The following is a 23,905-nucleotide window of genomic DNA, read 5'->3' on the forward strand; positions in this document are numbered from 1 at the left end:
AGATACTTAAGTAGTGACTGTGAAAAACAGACAAAACCAGACCGAGTTAATGGTATGTAAAGTGTGATTTGAATATAGGAGGCAGGAACGTTCAATGCTTTTGCCCGTTTCGTATGGGATGCTTCCTACAAGCTATCAGCAGACAAGCTTTTTGGAATAAGGGCTTCCTTTCTTCTCTCCAGCTTTCTAATGAGCCTGGATCATTCATCATTGTTGTTCAGCTTCTACTGAGACATCCCAGTTAAGTGAACTACGAACATACTGAAATACACACTTGGCCACAGGTTGAGGGATGGTTTCTCCTCCCGAATCCCCTCTCCCTCCTACAAACCCCCTGGCAACCCCTGCCAGGAAAACCTCACCCAACTGCATCCGCCCGTTCCTCTCACTCTTTATAAGGATGGCTCCCAGGAGGGCGCGGAAGCGGCATTGGCCCAGCAGGGAGCTGGCTGCAGGCCAAGGCCAGCCCGAGGGCCCTGGGGGCCCCACCTCCCCTCGGGCCGCCGCCGTGCCCCGACCGGCCGCTGAGGGGCGCTGCGGCCCCAGCCTAGGAGCGCGGGCGGGGCGGGGCTGGGCTGGGCTGGGCTGGGCGGGGCGGGGCGCCGAGCGGGCGGCGGGCGCGGCGGCTCGGCCACAGGTAACCTGCGGGAGCGGGGAACGCAGACCGGCGAGCGGCGGCAGGAGGCGGCGGCGCTGGGCGGCGCCGAGGCCCAGGGGCCGCCGGAGCCAGCGGGAGCCCGTGCCCATCGTCTCCCCTCGCCCCCCACGCTGTCGCCGGCATCGGTCCCAGCGGCGCGGAGAGAAAGGTACTGTGTGCCCTCGCCGGGTCCCTTCGAGACCCCTCTTCATCCCAGGACCGGCGTCCCCTACTCTCGGGGGGCCTCTCATCCCGGGAGGACCGTGTCGCGGGTGGGAGCGCCCCCAGATCGCTGTCTGTTTGAGGAGGAGTCCCAGACGGAGCGCGTTGCCCCCTTTCCTGCGGCCTCTGGGGAAGCCGGCGCGGGAGGGGGGTGGTCCTTCCTGGGGCACCTCCCTTGTCTCTTTCCTTCAGTTGCTTCCCTAGAATGTAGAACTTTGGTGGGAGGAGGCAGAGAACTTTCTCGTCTTTGCACGTCCCCCACCTCTTTCTCCAGTGAGCTCAAAGAGTTTGTAGAAAGTGAGGGGTGGGGCGGGGGTCGCAGACCGGACGCGGAGGGCGGGCGTCTTCGGGCGTAAGGGAGGGTCCCTTCTGGTGGCCAGCGCCCCCCGCCGTCCCTGGGCCTGCGGGCCGGCCTCCGAGTGACCGGGCTCGGCTCGGACGCGACAGCAGCCTGACCCCTTCCCTCACCCCTTCGAGGACCACAAAGGGCTGTAGGCGCCGGACCGTGGGGCTGCCCTACCCCGGGGAGGTCCGCTCTGGCTGGACTTAAGCTCTGTAAAGAGTTAGCAAGTGGCATCTCCCCGGGCTCAAGGGAGCGAGCACATTGTTTGGTTTGAGTTTAGACATCAGCTCACGGACACTTGTCTTGGAAATTTCTGTGTGGTGCTTCCGGTAGATTTGAGGGGCGGGAGGGGAAGTGGAGTCTTACTTGTGACCCGAGAGGAGTGTCCGTTTCCTAGAGCGGGTCAAGAATGTTTTCCCGGGGCTTCCCTGATGGCGCAGTGGTTAAGAATCCACCTGCCAATGCAGGGAACACGGGTTCGAGCCCTGCTCCAGGAAGATCCCACATGTCGCGGAGCAACTAAACCCGTGCGCCACTACTGAGCCTTCGCTCTAGAGCCCTCGAGCCACAACTACCGAAGACCGCGTGCTCCGCAACAAGAGAAGCCACCGCGGTGAGAAGTCTGCATACTGGAAAGAAGAGCAGCCCCTGCTCGCTACAACTAGAGAAAGCCCGCGTGCAGCAACGAAGACACAACACAGACCAAAAAGAAAAAAAAAAGAATGTTTTCCCTAAAGCATGGTGAGATGGTTTAAGTGGTGGTTAAGAGATCCCCTTTGGGGTCATGAGATTGAGTCTTGATGCCACTTGTTAGGTGTGTGACAATGGAAAACCCACTTCTTTAAACCTTATTTTTTAGAATTGTAAACTGGGTGTATTATACATAACCTGGTGGTATGTTTGTAGAAATTAAGTGAAATGATGCAAGTGAAAAGCTTGGCATAGCACTCTTGAAGGTTGGGCATCCTTTTTGTGAGTCTGTTGGACGATGATATTCGTTCACGTTGAGCTAATGTCTGTTAGGCCAATGGAAATGGGAAGTACTTGGGAAGTGAACACAAACACGCCTGGGTCCAGGTGCTCCCACCGTGTACTGATGGAGTCTCTGAAGGAGTTTCCCATCCTTAAAATAGCAATAGCAACCTGTTGTTCTCCTGCTGTAGTAGGTGCTGGACTATACATATTTATCTTTCATCATCTCTAGCAGATGCTTAGTATCTGATAAATGAAGAATTTTTTTTTGATTAGGGATATAAATTAAAATTGGAAGAGTTTTCTGCCTTCTAGGTCCTAAATGAGATGGGGAGAGTGGAAGAAGGGTGAAAAGAAGAGCCCAGAAAACAACTGGTTGCATGTTGTTGGGAGGTATAAACCAAGGGTGATAACAAAATGCTAATTTGTGGACTACTTGTTCGGTGGTGGCACCAAAAATTAACTTTAGCTTCCCACTCAAACTCATCAGCCTCTCCAGAGCCCCTCCAGATAAGTATATAATCCAAGTAAAAGCAGGCTTGTGTGATCCAACTCTGCTTAGAGACGAAGTACTCTTTCAGCTCCCAAGGCCCTCGCATATTGAAATTCTGGTGCTGCCACTGTGGACTATATCATACATTCAGAAAGTATCAAACGGAGAGGTACAAATTAAAGAATAAGAACACAGGCACACCCAAGTACTCATCACCCAGCTGAAGAACCAGAGCATCCTCAGAACCTTGCAGGCCCGAGCACTCCTCCCTGTGGCATTCCACTTACTTCTCTCTCTCTCCCCAAGGAACTGATAGTCTGGATTTTGTGTTTATTTTCCCCTTGCTTTTCACACTTAATATCTTACATGAAAAACTCTGTGGAAGGGAAGTTTCCAAACAAGCCTTTCCACAATAACCTGGAGCATTCCTGTAGAATGTAAAAGCAGGATATTGAGAGTAAGATGCAAACCACAGAAAGCTGAAAGTATCAAAGTGCTTGGATGGGCAGGCTGGCTGTCAGGGTCTGCCCCCAGTTTCCTTTGGCACAGGTTCTGCGGGTGTGTTCTGTCTGTGTCGGGGAGGGCCAGTCTCTTCCAACATAGTTTGGAGGCTATAATTTTGAAAGCTTTGTTTGAGTCTCTAAGAATTGGAAAAACAGTAATTTGTGTGCATGTGTTTTATAAGTGTTTAAAAAAAATACCAGTCTTCCAGGGGACACTGTATGGGATTTGAAGGATTAAGCCAGCTGAGAGTGACCTTTAAAAACGGTTTGAACCTAAATTCTTCTTTTTCTGGTTATGATATTTGTGTTAGGGACCTTAAGTTATTCCTTTGGGCTGAATTACAGGTCTCCTCTATGAATCTTACACATTCTGACATTTCTTGGTTAAGGCAAAGATTCCTAAACTTGGTTCATGGCCCCTTTAGTATCTAAGTAATTTTTTCAGTGTCCCTAGATTTAGGTAGTTAGTAGTAGTTAGGTTGAAATAACGTAATAAGTATTTATATCCTAACAACATACAAGCTGTTTGAAAAAAAAAAGAATGCACATAAACTGAGAGAAAAAAATTTATATCATTCTTAAATAACCACAGCTACAAAGAGTGTGTGTGTGTGTGTGTGTGTGTGTGTGTGTGTGTGTGTGTGTGCTGCACACACAAACTTTGCGATCAGATTGGATCCCAATCTCATTTCCTGTCCCATGTTAATTTTTCTGCAGCACTTGCTTTTTATCACAGCAACCACTGAAAACCCAAGCTTTGCAGAGATATGATGTCATTGATAGGAATGTAATGGGATCTGATGTTGAAGCTGTGGACTCTTCCAGTCTGTAGGTTCAGTGTCCAGCACATTGAGTACACTGTTTCCCTTGAAATTTTCAAAAATCCTACGTTTCCCCTGTGCGTTTTCTACAGCTCCTGAGTGCCTTGGCACACGGTTGGGGATTGTTGGTCTAAGGTTAAAACCCCCTTCCCAAGAGAGATCAGTTACTAAGGAAGGTGTCTACCTGAAGTAGCCCCAGGTTAAGCTTCTGGGTGCAGTGGGCTACATCTTGGTTTTCTCCTCTGTGTAAAATGGGGTGGCTAGAGCCTTCCTCATAAGGGTCATTCAGAGGATTAAACTAGATAACGTATGTAAAACCATCTATCAAAGCCCTGGAAAATAATGGAGTCTCAAGAAATGGTAGCTGTTTTAATGATAGTTAAATAGTACTAAATGAATGTCCAGTAATAGGTATATGTCATTGCCCCTATTTAAGAATAGCCAGTACTTGAAATCTCAACCTTAGCAAATAAACTATGAGGTAATTAGTTCACATTATAGGATGATTTATCATTTTCAAACAGAAAACTCTGGTGTACCATTGTGACACTTTTTGATTTTTCAGACCATCCTTGGAATACTCATTTTCATTTGCCACCATGTGCCCTGGTTTGGGGAGGAGGTCATAACTGATTGGATTGAGCCTGGACTTTGTCATAAGACAAAGTCTTGGGAAGTTTGGACATAGGTTACAGGCCAAGAAATGTTTCAAGTAGGATTTAATTTCCTCATATACTTTTGGCACAGAGAGCAGATAATCTTTTCAGATGAAACAGTTTGTATTAAATTGTAGAGCATCCCATGATAATTCCTATCAATAAGTGGTACTTGTTAATCCTCCAAGGAAAGGCTGACTTGGATAACGATGTCACAGATGGCTGTCACGGTGCCTTTTAGGTAACATAGACCTTTCCTCCCTTGTCCTATTCCTTGCCCAGATCCCAAGCTAGGACCTGGTGATATTTTAACAATTTGTGAGAATACACTCAATAGTGATGTTTCCCTAGCATAGTTGTAGATTCTTATTGTTGCTTTCTTCAGTCAGTTATCATTGGGAAGCCTATACAGAACCATAGGTGATGCTTCCAAATTGACATAAAATTTTTTTTCTGTTTGTTTTGGTTTATAATGTTGAGCGTTTTTTCCTCCCTCTATAAAATTTGGATATATGTTTGTGTGTGAGAAAGTATTTGATTCTTCTGAACTGATAACTCCATTTTTTCCATTTCACGCCCATCTATAAATTATCAGCATTATTTTTACTTAACATATTGCTCCTTTCTTAAAAAAATAAGAATTTCATATCTTGCCTTGGGTTAAGCTGATTATATTTAATACTCAACATCTTTTTTTTTAAGTATAGCTGACTTAATATTATATTCAGGTATACAGGTATACCTATATACAGGTATACAACATGGTAATTCAATATTTTTATAGATAATACTCAACGCCTTATGGTTTTAGGGTATAAAGTAGAAAACTGCATTGTAGATAATAAAATGTGGATTAGAATGAATTGCTTTCTTCCTTTTGTCTGCAACTCTTAATTAAAAGAGAATTGAGAGTCAGAAAGTTTGAGCATCCATTTAACTATTAGAATCTGATATTAGGCACAAAGTGCTTTGCAAAATGCTTGACTCTTTTTCTTAGAGGCTATAATCCATTTATAGTTATTATAAAATATTGACTATATTCCCTATGTTGTACAATATATTATTGTAACTTATTTTATACCTAATAGTTTGTACCTCTTAGTCCCCTGCTGCTCTACTGCCCCTCCTCCCTCCCCCTCCCACTGGTAACCATTAGTTTGTTCTCTGTATCTGTGACTCTCCTTTTTTTTGTTGTATTCACTAGTTTGTTGTATTTTTTAGATTCCACGTATAAGTGATACCATACAGTACTTGTCTTTCTCTGTCTGACTTATTTCACTTAGCATTATGCCCTCCAAGTCCATCCATGTTGCTGTAAATGGCAAAATTTCATTCTTTTTATGGCTGAATAATATTCCTATGTGTTTATGTATATATATATATATATACCACATCTTCTTTATCCATTCATCTGTTTTTATTAATAAATTTATTTACTTATTTATTTTGGACTGCATTTGGTCTTTGTTGCTGCGCACAGGCTTTCTCTAGTTGTGGTGAGGGGGGGCTACTCTTCATTGTGGTGCGCAGGCTTCTCATTGCGGTGGGGTCTCTTGTTGCGGAGCATGGGCTCTAGGCATGCCGGCTTCAGTAATTGTGGTACGCAGGCTTCGGTAGTTGTGGCACGCAGGCTCTAGAGCACAGGCTTAGTAGTTGAGGCGCATGGGCTTAGTTGCTCTTTGGCATGTGGGATCTTCCCGGACCAGGGGTCGAACCCGTGACCCCTGCATTGGCAGGCGGGTTCTCAGCCACTGCTCCACTAGGGAAATCCTATCCATTCATCTGTTGATGGACACTTAGGTTGCTTCCATATCTTGGCAATTGTAAATAATGTTGCAATGAACATGGTGGTGCATGTATCTTTTAGAGTTAGTGTTTTTGTTTTTTTCAGATATTTACCCAGGAGTGGAATTGCTGGGTCATGTGGTAGTTCTATTTTTAACTTTTTTTTTTTTTTTTTGCGGTATGCGGGCCTCTCACTGTTGTGGCCTCTCCCACTGCGGAGCACAGGCTCCGGACATGCAGGCTCAGCGGCCATGGCTCACGGGCCCAGCCGCTCCACGGCATGTGGGATCCTCCCGGACCGGGGCACGAACCCACATCCCCTGCATCGGCAGGCATACTCTCAACCACTGAGCCACCAGGGAAGCCCCTATTTTTAGCTTTTTGAGGAACCTCCATACTGTTTTCCATAGTGGCTGCACCAATTTTCATTCCCACCAACAGTGCAAGAGGGTTCCCTTTTCTCCACACCCTCTCCAGCGTTTGTTATTTGTGTTCTTTTTGATGATAGTCATGCTGACAGGTGTGAGGTGATATCTCATTGTGGTTTTGATTTGCATTTCCCTGATGATTAGCAATATTGAGCATCTTTTCATGTGTCTGTTGACCATCTGGGAACTGCTTGACTATTAATATCTTCATGTAAAACTCCAGAATGGAGATTATGGGAAATATTTCTGTCCATGATAGTAAAAAGCATTCTTTAAAAAAAGGTGAATTTGGGACTTCCCTGGTGGCACAGTGGTTAAGAATCCGCCTGGCAATGCAGGAGACATGGGTTCAAGCCCTGGGCCGGGAAGATTCCACATGCCGCGGAGCAGCTAAGCCCGTGCGCCACAACTACTGAATCCCGCGCGCCTAGAGCCCGTGCAACGCAGCAAGAGAAGCCACCGCAATGAGAAGTCCTCACACTGCAACGAAGAGTACCCCCTGCTTGCCGCAACTAGAGAAAGCCCGCATGCAGCTACAAAGACCCAACGCAGCCAAAAATTAAATAAGTTTATAGAAAAATAAAAAGTAAAAAAAGGTGAATTTAATGGAGTTAGATATCAGCAGATAGTAATCAAGAATGGAGAAGAAGTTCGAAGTCAACTAGTATTAATAGCTAAACAGGAATCAGCAAGACTTTTTTTGTTTGTTTTTGTTTTTGTAAAGGACATATGCTTTGAGAAATGTTTGTAAAAGGAATAAATACAAAAGAATAAGGTCAATTTTCCTTACAGATGTTAAGTAGATAAGAGGTGAAAACAGAACTTAGTTCTTTCAAGGTCTTTTCCACATTAGCGCTAGGAACCCTGTTCTACATCATCTTGTCGGGTTGGATGGAGGGGCACGTCTGGAGTCCTTGAGGAGGGTGGAAAGACATTGGATGGACATCAGGAAATGAAGTGTAGTCCTGGCCACCAACTTGCTGTGGAGCTCTAGAAAATATCTCAGAGCCTCAGTTTTCTCTTCACTAAGAGGACTAGACCAAAATATTATTTTTTAAAAGGTATGGTTTTGTGAAATCATTCACATTCACAGTGTAAAAGCAGCACTCTTTTTTTCCTCACTTCGAAAGATCGGTGCCCTTGAATCAACCTCATGGTCTGTGAGCCAAAGAGAGCTAATGAGATTGTTAACCTGATGTAACCTGATGACTTCCTTTTATTATGAACATCAATAGATTACTGTGTAGGGTCCTTTCAGACTATGTATGTGTGTATTCACATTTTAGAATATAAACCCAAAGTACCATCTTATTCTAAAACCTGATTCTAAGGTCAGAAAATTTATATTCTTTTTTCAGTAAATTAGAGTTTTCAGTTCTTAAAAATGTCAGCATTTTATTCGAACTCTAAGAAAGTCCCAGGGGAATCTGATATACAAGGAAATTGCCTCTAGGTGGTGAGTTGTAGGAGTATTGGGTGTTTTCCCCCCTGTGCATCTTTACTGAAATTTTAAGGCTTCTTACAATGAACATATATTTAGTTTATAATCAGAAAAATAAATTAGTTAAAAAGTTTTAAAACTTACACAAGAAAATTCATCATTAATCAAATGTACTAAAAATATACTTTGTTCCCATAATGGAACTATTTAGATGTTCTAGTAACTAAAATATTTGCTTAATGAGAGGTGAAAATGTAATGACATGGGATGAACCTATTTTTAAAAAAATTTTATTTATTATTTATTTTTGCCTGCGTTGGGTCTTTGTTGCTGTGCATGGGCTTTCTCTAGTTGTGGCGAGCGGGGACTACTCTTCGTTGCAGTGCGTGAACTTCTCATTGCGGTGGCTTCTCTTGTCATGGAGCATGGGCTCTAGGCATGCGGGCTAGTAGTTGTAGCACGCGGGCTCAGTAGTTGTGGCGCGTGGGCTTAGTTGCTCCGCGGCATGTGGGATCTTCGCGGACCAGGGCTTGAACCCGTGTCCCCTGCACTGGCAGGCGGATTCTTAACCACTGCACTACCAGGGAAGCCCGAGATGAAGCTATTTTATCATGGTTAGATGGTAGTGATTTGAATCGCTATTGAGGGTGAAAAATAAATCATGAACAATTTGACTTGGAAATTTTCAATTCAGATTTTTCACACAACTAAGTTATTTCTCTTTCTTTGGCAGGGATAACATGTCTTGTGCCAGTTTTTAAAATTAATTAATTAACTTATTTTTGGCTGCGTTGGGTCTTCGTTGTGGTGTGCGGGCTTCTCATTGCAGTGGCTTCTCTTGTTGCAGAGCACAGGCTCTAGGCGTGTGGGCTTCAGTAGTTGTGGCTCGCAGGCTCTAGAGCGCTGGCTCAGTAGTTGTGGTGCACTGGCTTAGTTGCTCTGCAGAATGTGTGATCTTCCCAGACCAGGGCTCGAACCCATGTCCCCTGCATTGGCAGGCGGATTCTTTACCACTACACCACCAGGGAAGTCCCTAGTGCCAGTTTTTAAACTTACTTTCTAGCTAGAAAATACCAAGTGAACTGTAAGTCTCAGCTGAAATTCTGAATTTGACCCAATTTGGGTAGAATGTTGAGATGCATTATATACTGTTTTATATTATGCCATATGTAGTATAAAATATTTAAGTACCAAAGAGCAGACTTCTTGAGTAGGTATATATGGATGCATTTGAGTATCCTAGCTATGCCCCAGGCATCTTACTGGGTTAGATGCCTGGCTCTGGCACCTATTGGTTGTAACATTTTTGACAGTTTACTTAACCTCATTATGCCTCAGTTTCCTAGTCTGTAAAATGGGGATTTGAAACAGTTTTGTTCTCTGACTATGGTGGTAATTATATGAATCTATGAATGTGATACAATTCATAGAACTACACACACACACACACACACACACACACACACACACACAAACAAACACTGTGAGCCCATGGAAAAAGTGAAATCCAAATAAGCTCTGTAAATTTACCTAATAGTATTATACCAGTGCCAGTTCCCTTGTTTTGATAATTGTACTATGGTTATGTAAGATATTACCATTGGGAGATAGGGTACACAGGAACTCTCTGTGTTATTTTTTTATTGTGATAAAATATACACAACATAAAATTTACCATTTCAATAATTTTTTAAGTATGCAGTTCAGTGGCATTAATCACATTCACATTGTTGTGTAACCATCACCACTGTCAGTCTCCAGAGCTTTTTCATCATCCTAAACTGAAACTCTGTACCCATTAAACGATAACTCCCCAATCCCATCTCCCCCAGGCCCCTGGTAACCACTATTCTACTTTCTTTCTCTGTCAGTTTGATTCTAGATGCCTCCTATAAGTGGAATCATACAATATTTGTTCTTTTGTGACTGGCTTATTTTACTTACTCTTAATACCTTTGAGGTTCATGGACTATTTTTGCAACTTCTATGTGAGACTAATGTTGTTTCAAAATAAAGTTTTAAAAAAGTAAAAGAAAAAAAAAATCCCACTGATGGGGCCCCACTGCTGGACTGTACCAAGGCCTAGAGGTTAAGGGCAGCGCAGGATGGCCAGAAAGGCCAAGCAGTGACATTACCTCTCTTTCCTCCTCCTCCTTATCCCCAGTCATAGGAGAAGAGGTGCAAGAAATAGCTGTGTTCTCTCTTGTATAGGGAAGAGCATGCATTATTTATTAGTAGGTTCCTATATCAACCTGAGGAGCAGCTATTAAATCTCCTACGAAAATAGGGATTCCTTTTGTTCTTGTTGTTGTTTTGATGTTTCTGAAAACATGCTTGATTTAAAAAAAAAAAATTTTATTGGAATATAGTTGATTTACAATGTTGTGTTAGTTTCATGTGTACAGCAAGGTGAATCAGTTATACATATACACATATCCACTCTTTTTTAGATTCTATTCCCATATAGGCCACTACAGAGTACTGAGTAGAGTTGCCTATGCTGTACAGTAGGTCATTATTAGTTATCTATTTTATATATAGTAGTGTGTATATGTCAATCCCAATCTCCCAATTTATCACTCTCCCCCTTACCCGCTGGTAACATAAGTTTGTTTTCTTTTTTTTTTTTTTAAAGGCATTATATTATTTAATATTTATTTATTTTTTTGACTGTGCTGGGTCTTAGTTGTGGCACACAAACTCTTAGTTGTGGCATGTGGGATCTAGTTCCCTGATCAGGGATCGAACCCGGGCCCCCCTGCACCGGGAGCATGGAATCTTAGCCACTGGACCACCAGGGAAGTCCCCATAAGTTTGCTTTCTACATCTGTAACTCTATTTCTGTTTTGTCGGTAAGTTCATTTGTACTCCTCTTTTAGATTCCACATATAATCATATAAATATGATATTTGTCTTTGTCTGACTTACTTGGAAATAGGGATTCCTAACCTGAAGTTCATCGATGGGCTACAGATTCTCTAAGAGCTCCCAGAATTTAGGTGTAAGTATTTAAGTGAATGCTCATTTGTATATATAAGAGGGAAGACATTCCATAGCTTTTGTTGTATTCTCACATGGTTCCCTAACCCAAAAATGGTTAGTAAGCAATGCAAGAAGATGTTGTTTACAGAGCTCTACCCACCGCATAACAGGCTCTTTTACTTGGGTGTCTTAGCCCCTTTCAGTTTTCTGGTATATCTTTCGCCTTACCAACCTCCAGAGGCTTTCTTTCTGTTTCAACCTGAGAGAAGCCTGAACAATTCTTTTCCCTCAGACCCTCCCGCCATTCTCTCCTATATCCTACAAACTCCAGGATCCATTCCTCAAGGGCCAGAGGAGCCCCATAGCAAACTATCTTGGAGTCCCTAGCGGGCAGATTTGGAACTAGAGTGTGTGCAGGACTCAGCCTCACGACTGCCATTTCTGTTCCTGCCCTCTTTAGGCTCTAGAAAAATAGGAAGAAAATAATACTTGAGGTGCAGCTCTGGAAAACTCATGAAGTGGTCCTGAATGACTGAAGTTCAGTAGATTCTGCCTTGGGGAATGCAAATTTAATTTTCAAATTGTCTTCTGGTTTACACTTTATGTTTTAAATGTATTATAAATGTATCATACAATACATTCTACCTTGTGGCGTATCCAGTGATTTAGGTGAGCTATTGCAATGATGTATTGTTATAAAATATGTTAGTATCAGAATTTATTTATAAATAGAACTCTCTAGTCATTCAGACTGGTTTTTAACTCATATGAATGGATTGCGTAAATGGGAAAAACTGTAACTTTCAAGTTTTTCTTATACATGTGATTCTTCAATATTTGCATTCATCTTAGAAACCCTTCAATAAATTAAGACTTGACTCATTTATCCAACTCAAAATATATTCTGTTAGGGTAGGCTAACTGCTGTAACAAACATCTCCAAATCTCAGTAACTTAATCCAGTAAAAGTTTATTTCCAGCTCACCTAAAGTCCAAATACGTTATTCCTCGTTGAGCAGCTCTCCTGGTTAGCTCTTCTGCAAGTGACTCTGAGATAGAGGCTCCTTCCATCCTGTTGTACCATCATTTTCAACATGTGGTTTCTCATGTCCCTACAAGGGGGAAGAGAGTATGAAAAACGCAACCAGCTTAACTACCCTCACCAGCAAGTGAAAACATCACTTCTGCTCACATTCCATTGGCCAGAAGCAGCTCAGAGCCCCACCTCAGTTTATGGAGGCTGGGAAATATAGTGCCTGGCCAGACAGCTGCTTCTGAGCAATAATCATTTACTTTATTTATTTATTTATTTTTTAATTTTTTGGCTGCTCATGCAGATTCCGGGATCTTAGTTCCTTGATCACGGATTGAACCCAGCGCCCCTGAGTCCTAGTCACTGGACCACCAGGGAATTCCCAATAATCATTTACTTTAGAAGGGGAACAGAACTCTTTGGTGGATAAGTAGCCATCTTTTATATTAATATGCTAGTCTTTTAACCGGTCAGTTCAGTGTAACTTCCTTCATATTATTTATTTCTCACTTTCCAAACAGCAAGTGTTATGTCTTTGTAGTGTAAAGTGTGGATGAGATCTTCATACGGGAAACAATTTTGTCATAATTGTAGAGCAAGTAAAAATGGGATTAAGCCATCTAGTTTTATACATTTATTAAGGAATGAAGTATATTTTATTTATTCAGAGTCACCTAACCCCCTAGAGAATTGTACATTTGAGAAAGATGGAACGTTAGCAAAGAGGAAGATTAGCAAAGAACAAGAATATGCATATCTTATTGGGTTCATGAATGTTCTGGTAGTAATTTAAAACTACTTCCAGCTGCTGGCAATAGGCAAGTATGAAAATTTTCTTCTTCAAAAAAAACCAAAAAACAAAAGCAGTCTTCACCATGGGGTGTGTTACACAATCATAAATGTATGTGTCACTTTTATTTGCTCTTTAAAGATCCTAATTTTTAAAAAAATTTACTTGTTTTTGTCTGCATTGGGTCTTCGTTGCTGCGCACGGGCTTTCTCTAGTTGTGGCAAGCGGAGGCTACTCTTCGTAGTGGTGCTGGCTTCTCGTTGCGGTGGCTTCTCTTGTTGCGGAGCACTGGCTCTAGGTGCGTGGGCTCAGTAGCTGTGGCTCGCGGGCTCTAGGGCACAGGCTCAGTAGTTGTGGCACACGGGCTTAGTTGCTCCGCGGCATGTGGGATCTGCCTGGACCAGGGCTCGAACCCGTGTCCCCTGCATTGGCAGGTGGATTCTTAACCATGGCACCACCAGGGAAGCCCTACTTATTTGCTCTTAAGGGAAATTAATGTTGTAAGATTTGGATCTGTTTATCTTATTTGCCTGAAGCCATTTTGTGCCTAGGAGGGTGCCATTTGGCTATATTCAGCATCCGACAGCTAGAAATGGAGCATATCGAGTGTGAAGGATCCCAGTACTTAGCTGGAGTCATGGAGAAAGTGGTCCACAACTTTAGTAGTTACACTAACTATACAGGCATATCTTGTTTTATTGCTCTTCATTTTACTGTGCTTTGCTTTATTGTGCTTCACAGATACTGTGTTTTTTACAAATTGAAGGTTTGTGGCCACCCTGTATTGAGCAAGTCCATTGGCACCATTTTTCCAATGGCATTTGCTCACTTTGTGTCTCTGTCACGTTTTGGTAATTCTTGCAGTATTTCAGCCTTTTTCATTATTAGTATATTTGTTATGATCTGTGTTCAGTGATCTTTGATGTTGCTATTGCAGAAAGATTATGACTCACTGAAGGCTCTGACAATGGTAAGCATATTTTGGCAATAAAGTATTTTAAAATTAAGGTATGTACTTTTTTTTTTTTTTTTTTTTTTTTTTTTTGCGGTACGCGGGCCTCTCACTGCTGTGGCCTCTCCCGTTGCGGAGCACAGGCTCCGGACGCGCAGGCTCAGCGGCCATGGCTCACGGGCCCAGCCGCTCCGCGGCATGTGGGATCTTCCCGGACCGGGGCACGAACCCGTGTCCCCTGCATCGGCAGGCGGACTCTCAACCACTGCGCCACCAGGGAAGCCCCAGGGTATGTACCTTTTTAAGACATAATGTTATCACACACTAAATACACTACAGTGTAGTGTAAATATAACTTTTATATGCACTGGGAAACCAAGACACTCGTGTGACATGCTTTATTGCAGTATTCACTTTATTGCAGTGGTCTGGAACCAAATCCACAATGTCTTTGAGGTCAGCCTGTAGTAGTGTTTCATTTACCCATTACTAGTTGAGACTGGGCTGTTCTACCTAAGGAAGAGGTCCCAATAATGAATATTTACCATCTTTTAAGTCCTAATTGTTTTCTTTCAAAGTTACACTTTATGGTGCCCATGTTGGAATTAAAGATGCGCTAGACCAAAGGTCAGCAAATTATAGCCATGGGTCAAGTCTAGCCCACTGCCTGTTTTGTAAAGTTTTGTTAGAACACAGCCATACTCATTGATTTACATACCACCTATGGTTGCTTTCACACTATACTGGCAGTTGAGTAACTGTCACAGGGACCACATGGCCCACAACACCGAATGTATTTATTCAGTATCCCTTCATGGAAAGTTTGCTAACCCTTTCACTAGACCCTTAAACCCTCAAAATTAGTATAACTGGGTTTGAGGTAACTCTGCTCCTACTTAGGATTTACTTAATCTCTGGCCCACAGTTCACCATCATAGTGAGGATAATAAAACCTACCTATTGAGGTGGTTAAAGTAGACTTTAAGTGACCTTGGGCATGTTACCCAGTTGATCTTCTAGTTAGCTATCTGCCAGTCCGTCTTCCAGTAGGCTTCCTTAGACCAATCCGTTTCCAATTTACCATGTATAAGAATCATCTGGGAACTCTATTAAAATTCAAAGATGCCCATCCTCATTCCTTAGGCCCTGATTCATCAGGTCTGGGAAGATGCACGTGTAACAGGCAGCCCAGATTCTGATGCAAATGGCCTGGACTTCAAGTAACTCAGACCTTGTGGCAACTTGTCTTTGGGTCCCTAGGAATAGTTTCTCTGACAGCTCCAGATATGCTTCTTGACTCAGCCAGAACTGAAGCCTTGCCTACTACATAGGAGAGCTTGGAACCGAAAGGGGACTGCCCAGCGGCTAATCATCAGCATTCTGAACATGTGCAGAGAGTCCGGCAGTGGGCTTATCGTATAAATCAAATCACTGACTGCCTGACTGCACCTATACAGCCATCTGCTCCTTTGCTTTCAAATAGAAATAATGATAGGGAAGTTGGCACTGGGGCTTCAGAGAAAGTGATTGGTTTACGTTGCAGCTCTGTATGCCTCTTGATGCTAAGAGGGAACAAATTAAAGCTAAAATTAGCAGTATAGCCCTGGGCTAGCTGTCTCTTTTTAAAAATCAAGATAAAAGTTAATAGCAGAAGAAGTTACCATGAGAGGAAGAACCTAAGTCCAGGTGCTTTATAGGTGCTTTAAGAACGGATGCTGACTTAATGGTTTATAATTTCCTTAATCTCCAGAATGTATTACCCTAGGTTATGTGATACTTAATGAATGGTTTGCTCACTGAAGCTTTTGTTTTCCTCCATTTGCTATTCAAAAACTGAGTAAAGAGCTGCAAAGCCAGTAATGAATAATGGCAAAATCCCCTGGCACCTGTTGGGTTTTAATACAATATGGAAAAAAGTGAGACCACCGCCCCCCCCCCCCAAAAAAGTCCAAAACCAAAAACCAGAACAATGAGAACTTGAAGGAAGAATCAAAGAACCTCACACTTTCAGTACTTACTATGAGTGGAGCTGTGTTGCTGTTCAAAAGCAGTGTTAAAATTGAGGATCAGGTGCCTTTAAACATTTCCGTCTTTGCTGCTTTGCTGAAATAAACCTGGGTGTTTGATTGGAGGTAAGCCAGGGTATTTTGTACTCTGAAATGTAAGTAAACACTTTATCATCCAATGAAGGACTTAACAGCTAATTAGATACCTTCCTGTTGCTAGATGTCTTGGGAAACTGATTTCAAAAGCATATGCTAATAAGGATTTAAAGAATCCTATGTAAGATTATCAAAGGATTCCTTTCAATAATGAGTTCCCTTAGACCCAGGATATTTAATATATGATTAGAATTACTAATCATTCAAAGTATACCCTCTTTAAGGGAGCCCAGCATTGCGGGAAGTTAGGAATACCATCAGGGAACATGTTCTCAAGAGGTTGCTAAATAAACAGCCATCTTCTATTTTTATTAAAATGATAGCTTTAGATCATTCCTTTTCTTCCTTGCAAAATATGCAACAGGTCTAATTTATCTCTAGACACTGGAATTTCTTTCCTTCCTATTACTAAACCCTTGAGAAAAGGCCATTTTAAAAAAAATAAGGCTTCTGTCTTTAAAAACAGATTATTTTGATATACCAAAAACGAATTGTCTTGATGCTCAGTGCATTTCTATCTTTTTAAATCCTAAATTCTCAAATTTATATTCTTCCCTTGGTATTTAAAGACTCAAAAACACTAACACTGTGCTTACAACTGACTGTGTTAAAACTGACGATGTTTTTGTGTCTCAAAGTAGAACATGAAATATTGTACCAGATTTTGCCCCTGGACTTCCGTGCTGTTTCTTATTATGTCCTTATCTCCCCAGCCTTTGGAATTCCCTTAATGTCAGAGACATTAACTTTGAGGGTAAGAGAGTAAATCTTAAGAGACGTAGTATTTGCTTTGAATTTACCAGCCAACTAAATAGGATGGATGTTAATGTCTCAGGTGTACAAGGCGTACTTCTTGTTAGTGTTAATGAAAGCTGTGTATATAGTGGAGAGAAAACATATTCCCCAAATCAGTAAACAGACAGAAGCCATGATGGACTTTTTCCTTTTTTCTTTTTGGCCGTGTCACACAGCATGCGGGATCTCTAGTTCCCCAACCAGGGAAAGAACCCGTGGCCCCTGCGGTGGAATCGTGGAGTCTTAACCACTGGACCGCCAGGGAAGTCCTGGATTTTGTATGAAAAAAGCAATGTAAGAGGCTATTAGGGTATTTAAGTGAAGGGAAAAATTCTGTGTTATCGTACTAAATCCAAAAGGAAAAATAAAAAAGAATGGATACCACTATGGGTATAACTGAATCACTTTGCTGTAACTGTAAAATCACCTGTAACTAACACATCATTGTTAATCAACTATACTCCAATATAAAATAAATTTTTTTTTAATTTTTAAAAATCAAAAAAAAATAAAAGGGAAGACCAAGTATTGATGGTAACCTAACCAGATACCATAAATCCACAGCAGCGCTGTCTCAGCCCCACAGAATAAATGGCATTCATTACGTTTGAGTGTATTGTTGCCCTAGGATCAGGGAGGCCAAACTGTTTTACTGTTCTCTGCAAAGCCTAATCTCTCTACCTGAAATATAATTTAGGAAAAAAAAATTTTAAGATCGGTGACTCTATGGGCTTCCCTGGTGGCGCAGTGGTTGAGAGTCCGCCTGCCGATGCAGGGGACACGGGTTCGTGCCCCGGTCCGGGAGGATCCCGCGTGCCGCGGAGCGGCTGGGCCCGTGAGCCATGGCCGCTGCGCCTGCGCGTCTGGAGCCTGCGCTCTGCAATGGGAGAGGCCACAGCAGTGAGAGGCCCGCATACCACCAAAAAAAAAAAAAAAAAAAAAAGATCGGTGACTCTCTCTTGGCCTCCCTACATATTTGTCTTTTTCTTTCTTATTAGCATTAGGTAATGTATCTTAAAACCCCAGGCCTCTACATTCAAACCTGGCTGAATTACCTCTCTTGCACAATACAGATGCCCTTCAGGAGAAGTCTGTTTCGTGGGAGACTGGCAGGCTTTAAAGAGAAGAGTGCGACTTGGCTGCCAGGAGGCTTGGGTTCCAGTTTCATGTCTGACAGCAGCCTTTGTGCCCTCTACCGAGTCACCTTCTTACTTCTGTGGCTTTCCTTTTCTTTTCTCTTAGAAACGTGACCACTGGCCCATGTTTCAGACAGGTCCTCATTGACTAGTCCCCTGCCCCCCATGGATTTGAGGCCCAGAAACATTTTTTAGCTTAACAAATTATTATAAGCCAAATACCCTTATAACAGCCACGCCAGTCAGGAAATCGAACTTTGCCAGTCACCCCAGAAGCCCCTCCTTGGGTTGCATCTCAATCATAACTCCCTCTCTCCCTCCAAATTAACTACTGGCAGTCCTTGCCTTACATGGCACTGTGGTACTATAAAGAAATGCTGAGGAGGCTTCCCTGGTGGCGCAGTGGTTGAGAGTCCGCCTGCCGATGCAGGGGACACGGGTTCGTGCCCCGGTCTGGGAAGATCCCACATGCCGCGGAGCGGCTGGGCCCGTGAGCCATGGCCGCCGAGCCTGCACGTCCGGAGCCTGTGCTCTGCAACGGGAGAGGCCACAACAGTGAGAGGCCCATGTACCGCAAAAAAAAGAAAAAAAAAAAGAAATGCTGAAATCCTGATAGGCTATCTTAATAATCAGTGGGAGAAATTGCGATTGTTCTGAGACCTTTAAGTGTTTAGCCAGAACATTAAAAACTCTTTTACTGTCTGTTATAATTGTAGAGGGAAATGAAAAAATACTAAAATTTAGTACGCAGTAATTTAAAACATAAGCAACATTGAGAATTAGACTTTTATTTCTTTGTAAAATCTTATCAGGAGTAGTTTGGTTTGCCTTTTCCCATCCTGTAATTTATGATACAGAACAAGCATCTTTTCTTTTCAAAATTTATTCTATTGAAGTATACTTGATTTACAATGTCATGTTAATTTCTGCTGTACAGCAAAGTGATTCAGTTATACATATATATACATTCTTTTTCATATTCTTTTCCATTCTGGTTTATCACAGGATATTGAATATAGTTCCCTGTGCTATACAATAGGATCTTGTTGTTATCCTTCCTATATATACTAGTCTGCATCTTCAACAAGCATCTTTTCTATGCCTTGATGAACTTTCATACTCCTGTAGAAGTTTGGATCAGTTTCCAACATTTTATCCTTTGCGTTTTCAGTGTTGTGAAGTATCTGCAGGAGTTCCTTTAATGTGGACTTTTTGCAGCGTCATTTCTTCATTCTTTTCATCTCCACACTTTCGTCATTTATGGCGATCCGTTCCTCTGGCCGCACGTCTAGAGGCTTTGGGTGGTAGCGTGTCAACTTTCCCACAGTCAAACATTTCTTCTGTGACTCCATCCTGTTCCATTCAAATTTCACTTCCAGTGTTACCACTTTTGATTTCTTTGCTTCACTTTCTTCTTTGTTGGCTAATTACCTATTTTAATTGTTTATTTTGGTAAGCTATTATGTGGGTTTTTCACTGGGAGACAAGAAGACAACACAGATACATGGTTTGCTGTCTGTATGAACTGAGTAACAAATGAGTGACCAATCATTGACAGACTTGGAAAGATGTGACATGATTGGTCACTGATCATGATGGTCATCTATTAATTACATAGTGATTTGTAGACTGGAGTGCTGTTAGTGAAGTTTGTACCTCATGCAGTTTCTGAAAGTTAATTCACCATGGTAAGTGAGCCGTGTTGTTGGAGGACTGGTATAATTGAAACTGTGGGACCTGAAATTGTGCACATTATCACCATGTAAAGTGAAGGCTGCCTGTATTATTTGTGGTAGTAATCACTTTCTTGTAGGTCTGGGCACTGTGGTTTAGTGTTATTCCATAAAATGTTTTTGCTATGTCTTCTAAGTCTTTTTTTTTTTTTTAAATCTATGGGTTTCCCCTCTGTATTAGTTTTCCAGGGCTGCTGTAACAAAGTACCACAGACTGGATGGCTTAAACAACAGAAATTTAATTTCTCACAGTTCTGGAGGCTGGAAAATCTCAGATCAAGGTGTTAGCAGATTTGATAAACAAGGTCCTACTTCATAGCACAGAGAACTATATTCAATATCCTATGGTAAACCATAATGGAAAAGAGTATATATATATAAAAGAATGTATACATATGTGTAACTGAGTCACTTTGCTGTACAGCAGAAATTAACATTGTAAATCCACTATACTTCAAAAAAAATTTTTTTTAACTTAAAAAAAAAAAAAAAGATGTTAGCTGATTTGGTTTCTCCTGAGGCCTCTCTCCTTGGCTTGCAGATGGCTACCTTCTTGTTGTGTTTTCACATGGTGTTCTCTCTGTGCATGTGAACTCCTGCTTTCTCTTTCCCTTCTTATAAGGACACTAGTACTGTTGGATTAGGGCCTACTTTAATAGCCTATTTTAACTTAATTACCTCTTTAAAGGCCACGTCTCCAAATATAGTCATATGAATTTTGGAGGGACACAGTTCAGCCCATCACATCTTCCATTCCTTTCTTTTCTTTACTACTTATGTATCAAAATAGCTGGGCTTCTTGACCACTGGTTATATAAAACGTAAGCCATAATCACATAAACTTTTCATTAAAGAGTTAGGATCATTCATGAAGGACAACATTGAAAATTAGGCCTGGATTATGTTGGGTAAAATTATGTTCCAGTTACTAAGGGTATATAACAAATCACCCCAAAACTTGGCAGCTTAAAACAGCAATAATTATTATCTCTCAAAATCTGTCAGTCAGGAATTAGAGAGTGACTCAACTGAGAAGTTCTGACTCTGGTCTTTCAATAAGATTGCCGACAGATTTAACGGGGGCTACAGTCATCTGAAAATTTGACTGGGGCAGGAGTCATCTACTTTAAGATGGCTTGCTCACTTGGCTGGCATGTTGGGGATGGCTGCTGGTGGGAGGCCTCAGTTCCTTCCTACATGGCTGCTTGACTGTTCTTATGGCGTGGCAGCTGACCTGAGTGAGTAATCCAAGAGGTCAAGACAGAAGCTGCAAGGCATTGTCATTTTCACCATGTTCTATTGGTCACAGAGATCCAGTCTTGATTCACTGTAGAAGGGGACTCCACAAAGGCATGAATATAGGAGGTATGGATTATTGGGAGCCATCTGGGGGACTGGCTGCTATAAATTGGATGGGTAAAAAGTGTCGTACTTTTGGGAAACATGTTTGTAAGTTTCTACATTCAAATGCTGCTTATCTTACAAGACATGTCATCAAAGTTATACATTATTAAATGCAAACTTTCTACCTCACACTTAATGAGTTAATATTTTTAAGAGTTTTCAAGGTAATTTTTTATGCTCAGTCTCTGTGTCAACTAAAACCATTATATTAATCCAAATACATACACTTATCTATTAGTAGATTTTTCTTTGGCTTGGTCATTCATCTGAGATACTGGTCTTTTGTTTTGTTTTGTTTTAATTGGAGTATGTTGCTTTACAATTTTATGTTAGTTTCTACTGTACAGCAAAGTGAATCAGTTATCGTAAACATATATCCCCTCTTTTTTTGGATTTCCTTCCCATTTAGGTCACCACAGAGCACTGAGTAGAGTTCCCTGTGCTATTCAGTAGGTTCTCATTAGTTATCTGTTTTATGCATGTTAGTGTATATATGTCAATCCCAATCTTCCAATTCATCCCCCCCACCCGAGATACTGGTCTTAAATGGTGGATCCTGAACTCTAAAATGTGGGATCCACAGCTTCAGATATCACACATGCCTTTATGTGAAATAGGAGACGTTACTGGAAATGACAGAAGAGCATGTGCTATGGAGCAGGAAGAATATATAAAGGAGGGGAAGCAAGTTGAACAGGGGTGAACATGAGTAGTATGGACAGTATATTAGTTATGGGACAGAACAGAATTGGTGTGAGATGAAATTTCTTATGACAGGTTGTAAACTTGTGCAACAATATTATGTGCTGTCTGTAGGAAGATATATAGTTACCTAAGTGATTTAGCAGTATAAAGTATGAGATTCATGGCTTTATGTTAAATCAACTTATGTCCAATATAAAGCTGATGCTAATAATTTAGGATTTACATTTTTTATTGAAGTGTAGGTAATTTACAATGTTGTATTCGTTTCAAGTGTACAGCAAAGTGATTCAGTTATGCACACACACACTCACACACATATTCTTTTTCAGATTCTTTTCCGTTATAGGTTATTACAAGATAAGGTATTGAGTATAGTTCCCTGTGCTATGCAGTAGGTCCTTGTTGTTTACCTATTTTATGTATAGTAGTGTGTATGTTAATCCCAAACTCCTAATTTATCTCCCCCCGACCCCTGCTATCCCCTTTGGTAACTATAAGTTTGTTTTCTATGTCTGTGAGTCTATTTCTGTTTTGTACATAAGTTCATTTGTGTCATATTTTTAGATTCCATATATGTGACATCATATGATAATTGTCTTTCCAAAGACTTAGTTCACCTAATATGATAATCTGTAGGTCCATCCATGTTGCTACAAATGGTATTATTTCATTCTCTTTTATTGCTGAGTCATATGCCATTGTATAAATACCACATAGGATTTAAATTTTTTTAATTGCCCACATTCACTCATAACTCAGTATCGTTTGTTAAATAAAGATGTTTTGGTACCATATGACCCAGCAATCCCACTACTGGGCATATACCCTGAGAAAACCATAATTCAAAAAGACTCATGTACCAAAATGTTCATTGCAGCTCTGTTTACAGTAGCCAGGACATGGAAGCAACCTAAGTGTCCATCAACAGATGAATGGATAAAGAAGATGTGGCACATATATACAATGGAATATTACTCAGCCATAAAAAGAAATGAAACTGAGTTATTTATAATGAGGTGGATGGACTTGGAGTCTGTCATACAGAGTGAAGTAAGTCAGAAGGAGAAAAACAAATACCTTATGTTAACACATATATATGGACTCTAAGGGAAAAAAATGTCATGAAGAGATTAGTGGCAGGACAGGAATAAAACGCACTTACTAGAGCATGGACTTGAGGATATGGGGAGGGGGAAGGGTGGGCTGTGATGAAGTGGGAGAGTGGCAGGGACATATATACACTACCAAATGTAAATTAGATAGCTAGTGGGAAGCTGCCACATAGCACAGGGAGATCACCTCTGTGCTTTGTGACCACCTAGAGGGGTGGGATAGGGAGGGTGGGAGAGAGGGTGATGCAAGAGGGAAGAGATATGGGAACATATGTATATGTATAACTGATTCACTTTGTTGTAAAGGAAAAACTAACACACTATTGTAAAACAGTTATACTCCAATAAAGATGTTTAAAAAAAAAAAAGATGTTTTGGGTTCATTCATAAAGGAAAATTAGGAACATTAGTAAAATATGATGAGTTTAAGCCCCTTAATGTGTTATAGTTTGATGGGACTTTGCACAGCTGCAGAAATGAGTGTAGTATCCAATCCGAACTCTTGTGAATAGAGTATTAGAAATGATGTTATTGAATCTTTACACCCCTGGAAGTTTGTCTAATAAATTGAGTAGTTGTCACACTGAGTTTCATACAATTCATATCATAAAAATATAACTAAAGGGCTTCCCTGGTGGTGCAGTGGTTGGGAGTCTGCCCGCCAATGCAGGGAACACGGGTTCGTGCCCCGGTCCGGGAAGATCCCACATGCCGCGGAGCGGCTGGGCCCGTGAGCCATGGCCGCTGAGCCTGCGCGTCCGGAGCCTGTGCTCTGCAACGGGAGAGGCCACAACAGTGAG

At 41.7% G+C, this 23,905-nt stretch overlaps 1 protein-coding gene across 4 annotated transcripts in view; it reads left to right on the plus strand.

Moving 5' to 3' along the window:
• Positions 1-660: 660 nt before the first annotated feature.
• ANKRD6 (ankyrin repeat domain 6) overlaps positions 661-23,905 on the plus strand; it is a 202,359-nt gene continuing 179,114 nt past the window's right edge. For 3 of the 4 annotated variants that reach the window (XM_067011475.1, XM_059083235.2, XM_067011474.1), the window contains exon 1: positions 662-806. The gene's annotated coding sequence lies outside the window, so the exon portion shown is untranslated. Of the gene's footprint in view, positions 807-23,905 lie in introns of all 4 variants that reach the window. The other variant, XM_067011472.1, reaches the window with a different exon arrangement.

This window comes from Kogia breviceps, chromosome 13 (genome assembly GCF_026419965.1).
Source record: "Kogia breviceps isolate mKogBre1 chromosome 13, mKogBre1 haplotype 1, whole genome shotgun sequence".
Taxonomy (NCBI): Eukaryota; Metazoa; Chordata; class Mammalia; order Artiodactyla; family Physeteridae; genus Kogia; species Kogia breviceps.